The sequence below is a fragment of the Acipenser ruthenus genome, chromosome 1, assembly GCF_902713425.1.
Source record: "Acipenser ruthenus chromosome 1, fAciRut3.2 maternal haplotype, whole genome shotgun sequence".
Classification (NCBI taxonomy): domain Eukaryota; kingdom Metazoa; phylum Chordata; class Actinopteri; order Acipenseriformes; family Acipenseridae; genus Acipenser; species Acipenser ruthenus.
Window position 1 is genome coordinate 92,251,207 of NC_081189.1, and position 13,895 is coordinate 92,265,101.

General features: G+C 35.4%; 1 protein-coding gene across 4 annotated transcripts in view; it reads left to right on the forward strand.

Moving 5' to 3' along the window:
- palld (palladin, cytoskeletal associated protein) overlaps positions 1–13,895 on the forward strand; it is a 155,588-nt gene that overhangs the window by 45,385 nt on the left and 96,308 nt on the right. Inside the window, exon 1 of one of the 4 annotated variants that reach the window (XM_059032143.1) lies at positions 13,694–13,893. The exons of the other annotated variants lie outside the window; for them this stretch is intronic. The gene's annotated coding sequence lies outside the window, so the exon portion shown is untranslated. Of the gene's footprint in view, positions 1–13,693; positions 13,894–13,895 lie in introns of those variants that run through there. 4 annotated transcript variants of the gene reach the window in all.

Here is a 13,895-nt window from a genome sequence, read left to right on the forward strand (position 1 = left end):
GGCGTCTGCTAAGAAATAAATAATAATAATAATAATAATAATAATAATGACCTAGACTAAATTCTAGCCACAGAGTTTTTAACATATTGCAATTTGTTGAGAATGCTATTAGAGACACCAGCGAGCAGGGCATTACAATAATCAATCATAGAGAAAACAAACGCATGAATCAATTTTTTGCAGCAGATACAGAGCATAGGTCGAAGCCTAGCTATATTTCTGAGGTGAAAAAGGAAACCTTGACAGTATTCAACACATTCGGTTCAAAGGCTAACCCAGGATAAAAAATTACACCCACATTTTTCATTTTAGATCTGAACTCAAGCATGGTACCATCAACTGATAAATTTACAGCTTAGCTGCCCACATGATGCTGGCTCCTGACCCGGACAGGGTCCGACCTGGATAGAGCATGCCAGTGTGAAAGGAGCTATATAAGGGAGTGTCATTTAGTGCAAAGAAAATGCCATTTGTTTTTCCTCAAGGAAGTCTAGTGGGTATATTTCCTGACTCTCCTCACATGAGACGAACGATGTGCACTTTGTGAACGATTTGTTCTTTTTGACCAAATCATTACGGTGAATCATGGGAATCGGATCAGAGTCTCCATTGAACTGGTTCTTTTGATTCACCCAATGAACGAATTGCGTGGCACACAGGAGTCAAGTTAACAGCCTATCAAACTCATGAAATGATTCAGTCCTTCCGATTCTCTGTAACAAGGAAACCAGACTGTCTTAACTGTCATGATGGATCTACATTCTCTCTAATTTAGTGCATTATGCAGACTCTGTATGAGCCAAAATGGCGTCAGTTACATACTACAAGCTGTAGCGATCCTGTCACTGGCAGGGTGCTGCTTTACGATGTCCATTAAATCCTATCATAAGAACCTTGATCTAATTTTTTATTTAGTCCAGTTTTATTGCTTACTGCTTGTATACCATAACTTTGTTTTTACAGTTTTACTGTTTATTGTAATCTGTAGTGTCTGCCAAATAAATAATGAAATAAATCACTACTGAATTTTATATTCTATACGCTGTATAGCCTACAGTATCGCACACGAAAAACATATTTATATCTGTAACAGTTAACTCTTTTGCACAAATTATGATTGTATTTCGCTTTTAATAAAGGGTGCAATAACTAAATAATAATTAAAAAAATGTGAAATACACATATTTCACCTTTTTGAGCGATGTATGTTTTTTATACATGACAATATGCAATCCGATTACATATTTCACATTTGAGGGATTTTTTTTTTTTTTTTTACCAATGACAAATACAATTTGCAAATACAATTAATAATTGAATAATAATAATACTTTTATAATGACTGAAATTTACTGCCATAGCTGTAGCTAGGAATGATACAACAGGTGATTGCATAGTTACTAAAAATGTTGTATTAATGCGGCTTTGGGTGTTAATTTTCTTCAAATGATCTCTGAAAATAATTATACTGTGTTACAACACTACATATATTATTTTAAACTTTATTTATATGTAGTTACATGTTGCTCTTGCCCGTGCTTCAATAGGTGATGAGTATCACATGACTAGTTCCAAAGATTGTATTGGTTTGAAAGGTTGTGCATGCAGAGTTGCTAGCTATTAGATTTGGTTAATTGTATATTTACCAGATAGTTTATGCAGTGGAGAACAAGACAGGGTGGTAAATTGATGTTTAATTTTTAGGCAGTTTTCAAAGAATGACCCAGTACTCACAATTGATTGCTAAAGAACAGATATATTATTATTTATTTCTTAGCAGATGCCCTTATCCAGGGCGACTTACAATTGTTACAAGATATCACATTATTTTTACATACAATTACCCATTTATACAGTTGGGTTTTCACTGGAGCAATCTAGGTAAAGTACCTTGCTCAAGGGTACAGCAGCAGTGTCCCCACCTGGGATTGAACCCACGACCCTCCGGTCAAGAGTCCAGAGCCCTAACCACTACTCCACACTGCTGCATATTACAAACACATTTTGTAGACAATGTACCACCAACTCTGAAACTGTAGCTGCATGTGTGTACTTTACAAGAAAGTCCTGTGGTGCTCTTAAAATAGCTAGCTCTACAGTTTTATGTTTTTAACATTTGACATAATCACTGCATGGGACATAAAGCAGTCAGATTTGACATATTGCCTTAGACAGTTTTTGTAGTCTCTTGTCTGAAAGAAATACACTTGAGTTGTATATACAGTAGCAGCTATAATGACTCACTGCTGCTGAAGGTTTGCATTTATGGCAATAAAGTGTATTTTTCACCAGAGCAGATGGTAATAGTTATCACAAAATATGGGATATTGATTGGACAATATGGTGACCATATTTCTGTATCTGAGAATTAGCCACCTGAACAAGCTTTATGATAGTTTAGGAAATCAGTCTTTGTCTGTCCTAAACTAGGAAAAAAGATAACTTACCAGATACTGCTTTTGAAAATCCTTTTCACACAATCTGACCACTGCCTTACTCAGCTTCTATTGGTATAGTTGTTTAGTGGCCTGTGCATATGGCCAAATGGGACTACATTTCCTGAGTTAAGTATCCTCATAAAAGAAATCCAATGCTTAGGTTAGGCAGCTGTAATTAAAGTCACTAAAAAAAAAGTAATGCAGCGAACAAGACAGTTTATAACTTACTACAGGATGGTTCCTTCTACATGGACTGTTCAAAATTTTACCATATTCAAAAACACATTTGGAGTGGATCAATCAGAAAATAACTTACAGTTGAATGAAAAGTGAGCACTTCACACAAATGATAACAACATAAAAGCAAATATAAACCTACCTAAAAGTGCAAACCTACTTAAAGGAACATTGATTTATGGAAAATTATTTTGCTTTGGTTACCCACCTGTTGCAGAGTGACAGGCAGCTCCATGTTTGGACAATAACAATAGATACCCACACACAGTACCATAGACTGACAACTGAGAAATACATCATAATCTACCACTCATTCTCTTTCACAGATTCTGACAGAGGGGAAAGGTTACATTATTAGTAATTTCAATTCAGGACAAAAAGTTGCAGAATGAATGGTGGCTGATTTCACAGCCCCTGATTAGCACTGATCTTGAACAATCTAACGTAGGAAAGATATATATTAAGATTTTGTAGGAGAAATTGTACCCATACGAAATCGACTTGAAGCAGTCAGAATACGATCACAACTTAATGCAGACCTTTTGTTTACTAATAGCTCCCAAGAGAAACATAGGAGATCTTAACAATAGTGCACAGAGTTTGAGGAATACCCTCAGGTACAACAGAAAGGATCTTATGTGTCTGGGTGGTTCTCAGTCTTGTCTAGATATAATTGGAGGTTATTAGTCATGAACTGTACACAGTGACTGCATAAAACCATTAGGTTTGTATGGGAGGAATACCAATTAAATGCCATAACCATAAAAAGTTAAGTTGCTACAAAGAAACTCATATTGAATACACCTATCCGGTGTTATTAACAGATTCTGGAGTCTCAAGAATAGATCTATAAGAGGACTATTGACAACATAAAGTATAAACTTTAGTATAAATTATAAAGTATAAATAATTGTGACAATTGACAAATAAAAACAGCTTATAAATGCTAAAGGACAACCAGTTACCTTTAAATATTTGTTACCCTTTATCTTACTTTGTTATGTTTGCAATCCCTCTGTTGCTCTAATATTGAGATTTTCTGTCATTTTTCTCTATTCCTCAATCTAACTGCTTGCAGGCATTTGTTGGTTTGGAATTTTTTTGCTTCCAGGTCAAAACTCTTGACTACAACTGCTTCTATACTTTACCATTAAAAAGTCAATAGAGTGGAATGGTCACAATATGACTTAGTTTTCTCAAGTCCAGGGAAAAACTAAAATGGCAAAACCAAGATTAATACAAGCAAGATTAATAGAAAGTGAGCCATACAAACTATTACCATTGCATTATAGCTTTATTTCCTTTAAACATGGTTTAATTTTGGGTCTAAAACAGTAAATTCAGCTCTTAGCAGGAGAATGGATTCAGTTGGAGATATAAAAATACCGTGAAAAAGCTGCAACATTTTTTCGCCGAACTCCAAAGCCAGTTTGTGTTTGTGTGTGCACTTTGTTGTTGTTGTTTTTAACACGCATTCACGGTTCCTTTTCAAGTACGAAATGTAACCATTACCTAATGGGAATTTACCTCCTAAACACCTGAGCTCTGAGACAGTGACGCAGTGCAGATCCAACTGTGATCCCACCTTCGAAGTATCAAAAAGGCTTTGGTATATCAATATACCTTCGAAGTATCAAAAAGGCTTTGGTATATCAATATTCAGGATTCAGGTTTTTAGGAGGTAAACACCCATTAGGTCATGGTTACATTTCTTTTTCAGGGAACGAGGGTTATGATAATAGCCTAACAATTTATTTGGCATGGCCTGAGAAAGAGCGGTAAGAATTGGGTGACAGTCCTCTTTGCCCATCTAATGTCTCGGTGTCCTGACATTTATCCACAAACCCTAAAAAAGTCCCAGTTTTCAACAGCGCCAGATAATTACATAAGAAATTGTATTAATGTTTCCCAAATAATAGTTTTCATATAGGTTATTAAATATAAAATATGCAAAATTATAGAAATTAAGGGTAACAATCACAATACATATGGTTATAACATCTAGTTAAACTTGGTCATGAATTGGAAAGGGAAGGTGCAGTGGTTGTGCAGCAGAGGTTATTGTTTTTTGTTAGTTTAATGTGAAAACAGTAATAGTGTTAAAAGCACTATATTCAAATTAAAAAATTATTTTAATGTATGTGTCCCGGTTTTAGCACATTTTTGAAAGTGAAAGGTTTTATGTGTGGAGATGTATATGTTAACTGCTAAGCATACCTTAAAGACTAGCTTCTGCCGAGTGCAGTCCAAGTATTTACGGTAGCACATTTGTTAACTTGCTGTCATTGTGGTACCAGCTGAAATTGCCTGAAAAAAATTCCAGAAAAAAATTGGGAATTCCTGTGGACAGCTGGACTGCTTTAAAGTGAAGAAGCAGGGATGTGGTTCAATACATTTTATGTGGGATTGGGGGTGGGGTACTTGTATTTGTTCATGAGGTGTCCTGTTACATGAATAATCGCTTTTCCTTATAAATCATAATCATGCCCCAACACATTTGGAGATTCATTCCATTCCCAGCTCGTCTATCTTGCTACTCGTACAAATTAAGATTTGATTTCCGTGAGAGGAAATGTATGATCTAATTGAGCAGTTGAACCTTAAGTTACCATCCGGATGCTTTTCCAACTGAGATACAGTATCATGTCTACTGGAGAGGTCTACAGTCATTAAAAAAATACAAATCAATCACATACCATAGTTTGGGTGTATCAAGTATTTCTGCAATGCTGAAAGTGCTGGTTTCAAGTTCATCCTTTACTGCTGCAGTCTTGAGATGTAAACCTACGTGACGTTATCTGGTTATACCGTGGATATTTATCAAAAGGTTCCTTACCATTTGATTTACTCATTGATTATATTTATATATAGGTATGTATGTATCAGACACAGCCTTCACAATTTACACTGTATACAGGTTTGAATTTATTAAGTGCTGTAATTCATTAGTTGCTTTCACTTGACAGAAAAGTACATTTAACAAAGTCTTCGTGCATTGATATAGGATTAATGCTTTCAGGCAGAACATCCAAATGGCATGGAGAAGCAAAGCCAGAGAGATGACACAAGACAGAAGTTATATTATGCGAGTCGAAAAAGAACACAATAACAGTTATATTATGCTGTCTAAGTAAAAAGATAAGATACCATTTGTTTTTATTGTTATGACTGTATTCCAAAATGGAATTTGAACAGTGACGACAGCGATCCGTTATTTAATCTAAAACTACAGGGCGTATTGAGTGTAAAATACACCTGATGGCGTCTCTAGCTCTAGTTATTATATGACAAGTGCTTTGTCCTTTCCTTGTTTTAAGGTTCTGTTTTTAATTGTAAAAAGTAAGGTAAGTGCTGCTTCTACTCTTTGACTTCAACCAAATCTATCCTCTGCAACAGGCTGCTGTAGCTGCAGTGTCAATTAACATGTTATGATGTTTGTTTATCCAAACTGTAACTTACCATTTTATTGCAGGTACTCGATTTCAAGTGAATGACAGAGAGATTCCCCTTGTCATGTGATACCTCATATTTATTAGCAAATAAATAAAATAACAGTGTCTGATATAATTATGGTTTTCGGTGTTGTTATGCTCAGATGAAGCATTAAACTGATTTAACGTGACTGGTGGGAAATGTTTTCATCATGCTTTAACTCCAAATTATGGCACACTAATCCATATCATCTACAAGTGGTCCACTCCTGTTTGGGCACTGTGAGCCAGCAGTGAGATGGCAGCTGTGTCCTTAAATTAGAGCTCTGAAATCCAGTTTTTCTTTTTAGTAGTTTGGAAAGGGCTGGGGTTAAGGAGGTATTTGAAGTCCATCCTTTCTGGTTAATTAATAATTGCAATTTGACCATCTGTATCCCTCTTTAAACTTTCTGGCTTCATTCTATTGCTATCCAGATTTCTTGAAATCATCTTACTGGGCCTCTTCATGCAAAGACTGCTTGGTGAGCCAAAGCTAGGGGCAGAGGGGGAGGGGGTTACAATATGGACAACTGTCAGGCAGCCTAAGACATTCCATTTTTAAGCTAAGCTGAATTTAAACCCAGGACTCCAGTAGTGAAATGTTGGTCTTCTTTCCATTGCAGAAATGTCGTGTCATGGTAGTTATTAGCTTGTGTGAGTTGGCTTTCACCAGAAACATTCCACCAGAACTCTGAAGACTAATTTCTGAATGTTTTTCATTAAAAAAATTATTATTATTATTATTATTATTATTATTATTATTATTATTATTATTATTATACATCCAACACAGTAATGTAGCAGCATTGTGGGCCCTTTTAGTTGGAGGGAAACACTGAGATAACTCCATGCCAAAGTAAACTAACCAACCATTGTGTCATAATTCTATAATAACCATTGATTCTTATTTATTGCTCCTAGTTTCAAACAAATGAATGTCCTTATGCCAGAGTGATCAAACCAAGCCAACATTTGTTTTGAGAAAAAAATATTTGAAACTTTAGTACAAGTAAAAACTTAGAAGCTATGTACAGCTATGGCCAAAAGTTTTGCATCACCCTATAGAATTAACCTCCTAAATAATGTTACATTAATATATTGAATTACGTACATACCGCTTTGTATATACTTTTCTATATACTTAACAGAAAACTGACAAAAATTGAAAAATGTGACATTTTGAAATCTAACATGAAATACTGTACTACTATTATGGCGATACAATTTTGTAATTTCTTTGATTGTATGATGTTAAATACAATATCTAAATTATGTTCATATAGTTTTTTTAAATGATGTCTCAATCCTAAGATTCTAGGTGATGTGAAACTTTTGGCCAGAGCTGTAGTCCAATGTAATGCTACACTAATGAAGACAGAAAGTTAAAACCATTTGCCTGCTGAAAGAAGACTTTTTTTTAAAGTTTTATTCAGATTGTTTGATTGTGTGTTTAAAGTTATGGATACTCTGTTAATTGAATCGAAATAAATATTTCTCCACATGTTATGTTAATGGCATTAGGTTGTCTCTCAATGTTTTCCTCCATTTAAACGGTTTATTGAATTTGGAACTTTACCAAAAGGCTGCTACATTACTGTTATACTAGTATAGTGGGACCCAAAGCAACCCAATCTAAAGTATAGCAAAACATTTCAGAATTACGAAGTCTATCCCACTGAAATGAAAAGTTCATTGTTTCTGATTTGGTTTGTTATTGGAGACTTACTAGTATGTATGTCTCACGCTATAGTTTGGAAGAGAACTGCATTTCCTCTTAGAGTTTTGCATTTGTCTCGAGAACCGCTTGTCCAGTTAGGGGTATGTGGAGGCTGTCTGTCGGTCCATCTGACTGTCTCTACAGTATGTCGCCCTTTTTGTCTTCTTGTCCCGTTGTGATAAAACTTACTAAAAACTTTCTTAAGGTCAAGTTATTCAAGTACCAAAGCAACTGACCAGCTGTCTGTATGTCAAACTTTTTCATATCACTGACGGCTCTAATTTGAATCTATTAGCCATGGCAGGGAATAAATGTCTCTGGTAAACTAGTTATGTGGCTCAGTTAGATACACATTTAAGATTGTTTATTTAAGGTTTAAATGTTTTAAGTTTTGTCCAAAGGAATTGCCATGATAAAAAAAAAAAAAAAACATATTTGTACTTTTCATTAAATTAGCCTTCTCTGAAAAATATAATTCCTGAAAAACGTTGTAAACTTTTTGTTTTTATAAGCTTGCACAGAATGATTCTGTGTGAAAACCATGAATGCCTTGCTGTGTTTTCTGAGAAGTGTTTTTGTTTTCATTAGGTTGAATAATGGTTCATTCATCTCATTAGCAGATAGCATGCAGATGTTTTCTGTTCCTTCACAGTTTTTTGTTACCAGAGAGAAGCGATGATGAGAGAGAATTGTGTGTAATTAACTGTGGAGGAGGAATAATACTACATCTAGTGACATGAAGAGGTGTTGTATAACATCCTGTGCAGTCCTTAATTTGTAATTAAAGAGGTGCCGGGGCTCAAGCAAAGATTTAATTTTAATTTTGAAACTCATGACTTTGAACGTGTGTCGGTATTATTGTCTTCATACACTCTAAGTACTACGACTAGTGTTTACAACCACGTTTTTTTTTTTGTTTTTTTTTACTGATTATGGCGATTTTAATACTACACAGAGACTTTTAAACTAGCTCAGGCAGCTGTACACAGTATATACAGGTGTTTGAGATAGATATAGTAAATAGAAAGATACCGGTAAGATAACAGTACACAAAAGTATAGTGATACAGATTAGAGCCTCTCATGACGCGGTTTCTAAAATGCCTAAATCATTTAATAAAATATTGCAGCATTTGTAATGCATAGTATTATTAATAAAGGCCGCCCTCGTTTAAAGGCCGCTTTCTTTTTGATCAATTTAAAATAAACACCACAATGCCAAATTGAAGTAGTACAGTATATTGTAGCGTGCGCCATGGAAGGCAGCAGCAGGGCTGGTAGGTGACATAATCAGAAACAAAGACATAAGCCCGATATACGCTCTGCAAAGGAGCCGGCTCTTTTGTACAGTGGTATAAGCGCTATGCTTTAGTGCGAGAGGTCCCGGTTCACGCCCGCCCTCCACCTGTGTGTGGATTGCCTCGCCCTGTGTGATGCGCCTGCCTGCATTAACTGAGATAGCTACAATATATATATATATATATATACATATATATATATATATATATATATATATATATACACATACACACAGTCTATATAAAAATTACTACACAACAATGATGTGCTTGCATTGTTTCTGGCTTGCTCTATTTGTTTCTGGCTTGCTCTAAAGCAGCTCAACGCGTTTTTGTCCCAGATGGCTTTCCATAGAGTTAACTATGTGTGCATGCGCATAATCTGGTTTGTTTACTTTTTGCTGTCTAAAACTTTTAAATAGAAGCTCAAGAGCTGCTGTGTTGATTCTGTGTTTTTTTTTTTATATATATAAATATATTAATCAACCATATCACATGGAGCTCTTTTTCATTTGCCATTTTTTGAAGCTGTCATGCAAATTGTGGTGAGACGGTAAATAAGTGCAAGGTATTTGTGTAATTTCTAGCGAATACGAACATCTAATTTTTTTATCCGAATACATGTCAAAAAACATTTGTTCAAATATTCGGATATTTGTCCCAGTACTACAAAATAGTAAAGTCCCATCGAAAATCAACATATTTATTTGCAAATGTTTACTAGAAAAGTGTTCTAATGGCCAAAACTCTTGTTGGTCACTGAATTACATTCAGTCCAACGGAGTATCAGATTTGAAATGGAGATGATGCAGTTTGCAATGATGGAGGTTTTACAGATATTTTCCAGCTACTTTTATCAAAAAACCTTTCAGCCACTCAGTAGTGCTAATGACAAAGTTTCTTGTGTATATTGAAAAAGACTTCTACTCGAAACGTTGGTCAGAGAGTTTTTCTACTATTTTTATTACAGTAAAAAATGGTATTATTAGCATTTCATATCGCTGCTTTTGAAACTGGAGGTGCAATTAAACAGAAGTTATAGGAAAGCCTTTGAAAAAGCTTGTCATCGGAAATAAATATATCATTCATTCTTCTGTTCTTTTAGATTGGATCAATTCTGTATAATGATATGACTGATCAGGTTAAAATAGGAGGACCATAAAAAGAGAAATGTGTGACTTTCATTGGAAAACACATATAGAATGTGTGCTTAATGGTATGTATTATGACTGAATGCTTTACCACCCATTGAGGGAAACTGAGTCTCAAAATACCATATCATACACATCTGCTACCCAACTGCTTTGAATACCTGACCTTCGCTGGGTACACAGTATTAACAAATACCGTTTGTGCCACAGGCTTAACGCCACCTCAAGTACAGGCTTAACTGTTACCATGTCCTAATTGTTCAGGTCTGCTATAATAATATGGTACAGTTATGTGTATTCCTTTTTAAGTTTATTGACTTGATTATCTATAGTTTAGTGTATGTTTGCGGTGCAGTTACTGGTGCAATAATCCTATCCTATAAATGTCAGCAGTTATAAACTAGGCTAATTCTTGGGTAACCATATCCTGAGTGCATTCCTCACATCTGGTCCAATCACTATACTGTGACAAAACATGGAAGATCTTGACCACAGATGACACAGACAGGTACTGAATTTAGTGAGGTGATATTCTAGCAAGGTATCCAAATAAGGTCATGTATATTCACTGAAGATATAAAATCACTCCTAATTGTTCCATGTTTTATTAAAATAATATGCAGATGAAAAGCACATGTCTCAAATGAGCTGTTTTTTTTTTTCTTCTACAAACAAAGCATTGATTTCTAATGTGACCCTGCAGGCATCCATATAAAAGACTAAAGTCAGTAACATGACTGGTGATTACTTATATAGTCACGTGGTTCTGCTATTAGCATACATAAAGTAATTTTTTAGTAAGTTACAAATCTAATGTCAACCCTGGGACTTAAGACTGGGGCATTATTTTTGTCACCTTTCTCCTATCTTGTCATTCTCCATTTAAAAAAAAGTTTTGTACTTTATAATTCATTAACAAGTTAAGGGAGACATTCTTTTGTCAGCCTTTCTCAGAGATGTTTTGCTGCGCTATAATATAATAATTTAGATGAATTATGAATACAGAGTTGGTTGCGTCAAACATCTATCAAGGGGTTTCGTGATTTAAAAGTATTAGTACAGATACAGCAGGAGGACTGGGGCTTTTTAATTGCTTGAGCTTTTTAATTGCTTGATCTTTAATGTACTTTTCCACTCTTGTTTCATGAATGCGTTATGTGTGACTCTTACCTAACAAGGATGTATTTAAGGCTGGTCAGAAATGCAATAAAATGATCTAATAGAAAGCATCAGTAGCTACTGCTGGCAGGTTAGAATGTGACTATACAGGACAGAACTAGGGTATCAGCACAACTATCCTAATTGTTTAAATGCCACGTGTGTACAGATATAGACACTAACACCTCATGACAACCTTTACTGTCTTTTGACTGGCAAGCAGTCAAAAGGAGGAAAAAATCACTGACTCCTTATTTTTGTTCCTTCAGTTCCTGTTGAAGAAGACAGATACTCACAAAAGGTGTCATACTTGTAGAAACTATGAAATTGAGCTTGAACTCTGTAGCACTAGAGGGTAATGGAAGAACAAAATCCACAGTTTGGACAGTATAGTCTAGTGGTCAAGTACTGTGTCCAGGGATATTTCTCTTCTGCTGGCATTGGTTCCAATCCCAGGAAGTCACTGCAGAGGTAATATTTACAAAAACAGCCATGTTAAAAAGATGTGCAAGCTATAACAGGGGCCAAGTTACCCCCCTTTTTATCCATGTTGCAATATTGTAGAAATGTGGTTGTTGCTGAGCTAGAAGTGGATCATTAGTATAGGTTAAACACTTAGAGAACATGGTCATTCATATATATATATATATATATATATATATATATATATATATATATATATATATATACACACACACACACACAATAATAGATGGGCTTGAATTACAGGAAAATAATTCCATCTAGGGATTATGTGACGTCATAAACTACGAGACCGTCAGGTCGAGTACTTTATAAACTGTCACAGAAACCGGAGTTATTTTCTTTTAACTTACTGAAGCCTATCTATTATTATTTTTTTTATAATACATGGAAATTAGTATCGGTAATGAAAAATACAATAAACGAGTGTTAAGGTTCAAATTGCAACTGAATTTAATGAATAATACACAAGGTCAGTTGTTTCGTTTATGGCTGTAATAACCGTGTTCTCTCACGTTAATCATCTATAGTATATTGTATACTTAAGGAGTTTTTGCTAATCCTGCAGAATTTCATAGTATTTCTTACATGTCAATACATGTTGTACTCTGCATTTTGATGTTAGTATCAGATATATCATACTTGGAAGAGATTAATATGATTAAAACTGGGTGCCAAATTTACTACATTTTTGCTTCATTAATTGATGTAATTTACAGCGTTATACTATTTTACTGTATAGATGTCTTAACTGCTCTATTTGTATTTTTGCGATGTCTGATAGCAAAAAAACAAGGAATTACTGTATAACAGTCTACATTTGTTCAGGCTGTGTGAAAAACGGAGTATACATAACATTGGGAATTGTACAGTAATTATAAAAAATATATTGTAGTCTGTAAATAGCCTTCTTCCCTGAGTGATAGTGACTAATTCAGGCACCAATCTGTTATCATTCTTTCTCATTTGACATACTTATTGAAACTTACAGATCTTTAATGAAGTTTAGTTTGGTAAGTTTTCTGCCAGTTTAACAGACCCTTCTGGCATGGCATAAGTGCTAAGCACTGCTCACCATGTGCTTGCAGCTGGTTGCTTGTTTGATCCATTAGCTGGGAGTTTTAACATTTTAGGCAATGTATCAAGTGTATATTAAAATACACTCACATTTTTGGCAAGGCAAATGTGGTCTAGGCTGTGGTCAATTTTTTTATGGTAAGCCCCATATGAAACAATTTAATTCTATAAAGATTTAAAAAAGACCACATGTGAACCTAGTTACAAAGTTATTAATGAATTGAGATCCTAGGACTTCGAGGAAGACTTTTATCATGTTTGATGGCTGTGGAGAAAGCCTACCTTGATGACTTCAGTAACTGTAGCTTCCCGGAGGATTTTTGGCACACATGGAATGTTAAGATAATACTTTAAAGCACTCACTGCTCTGCTGCTTTCAGACAGAGGTGAAAAGGTGGTAGTTTTTACACTGCCTTGTGGGTTCACACCACATTCTTCCATCTAGTGTGATTCTCCTAAGATGCTGAGAAGCCTGAACGTGTGCAGTTAGCCAGGGCTGGTAGAGGCGGATCACCCCTGATCTGTCATTGGTGTTATTTTGGTACACTGCCATTGCCCCTGTAAAGCAATAGCAGCAGCAGCTGAACGAATGCCAAGTGACTCAAGGCAGTCTCTCTGGATTGCAGAAGCCTTTGTTCTTTGAATCAGTCACAACTTGGGAGAATTCTCTCGCTGTGCGGAACTTGGCAGCTCCCATTCCAAGCTCTCTCTCTCTCTCTCGCGCGGTCTTTTTCTTAATCTGCTGTGCTGTCCTATAATTTTGCAAGCCATCTGAACATTTCTGCAGTTCACTTGAGTGTTGCTGGTAGTCAAGGATTTTTTGACACTCTGGAATCCCCTTGCCTCTTGGAACCTGAAACACTCGGT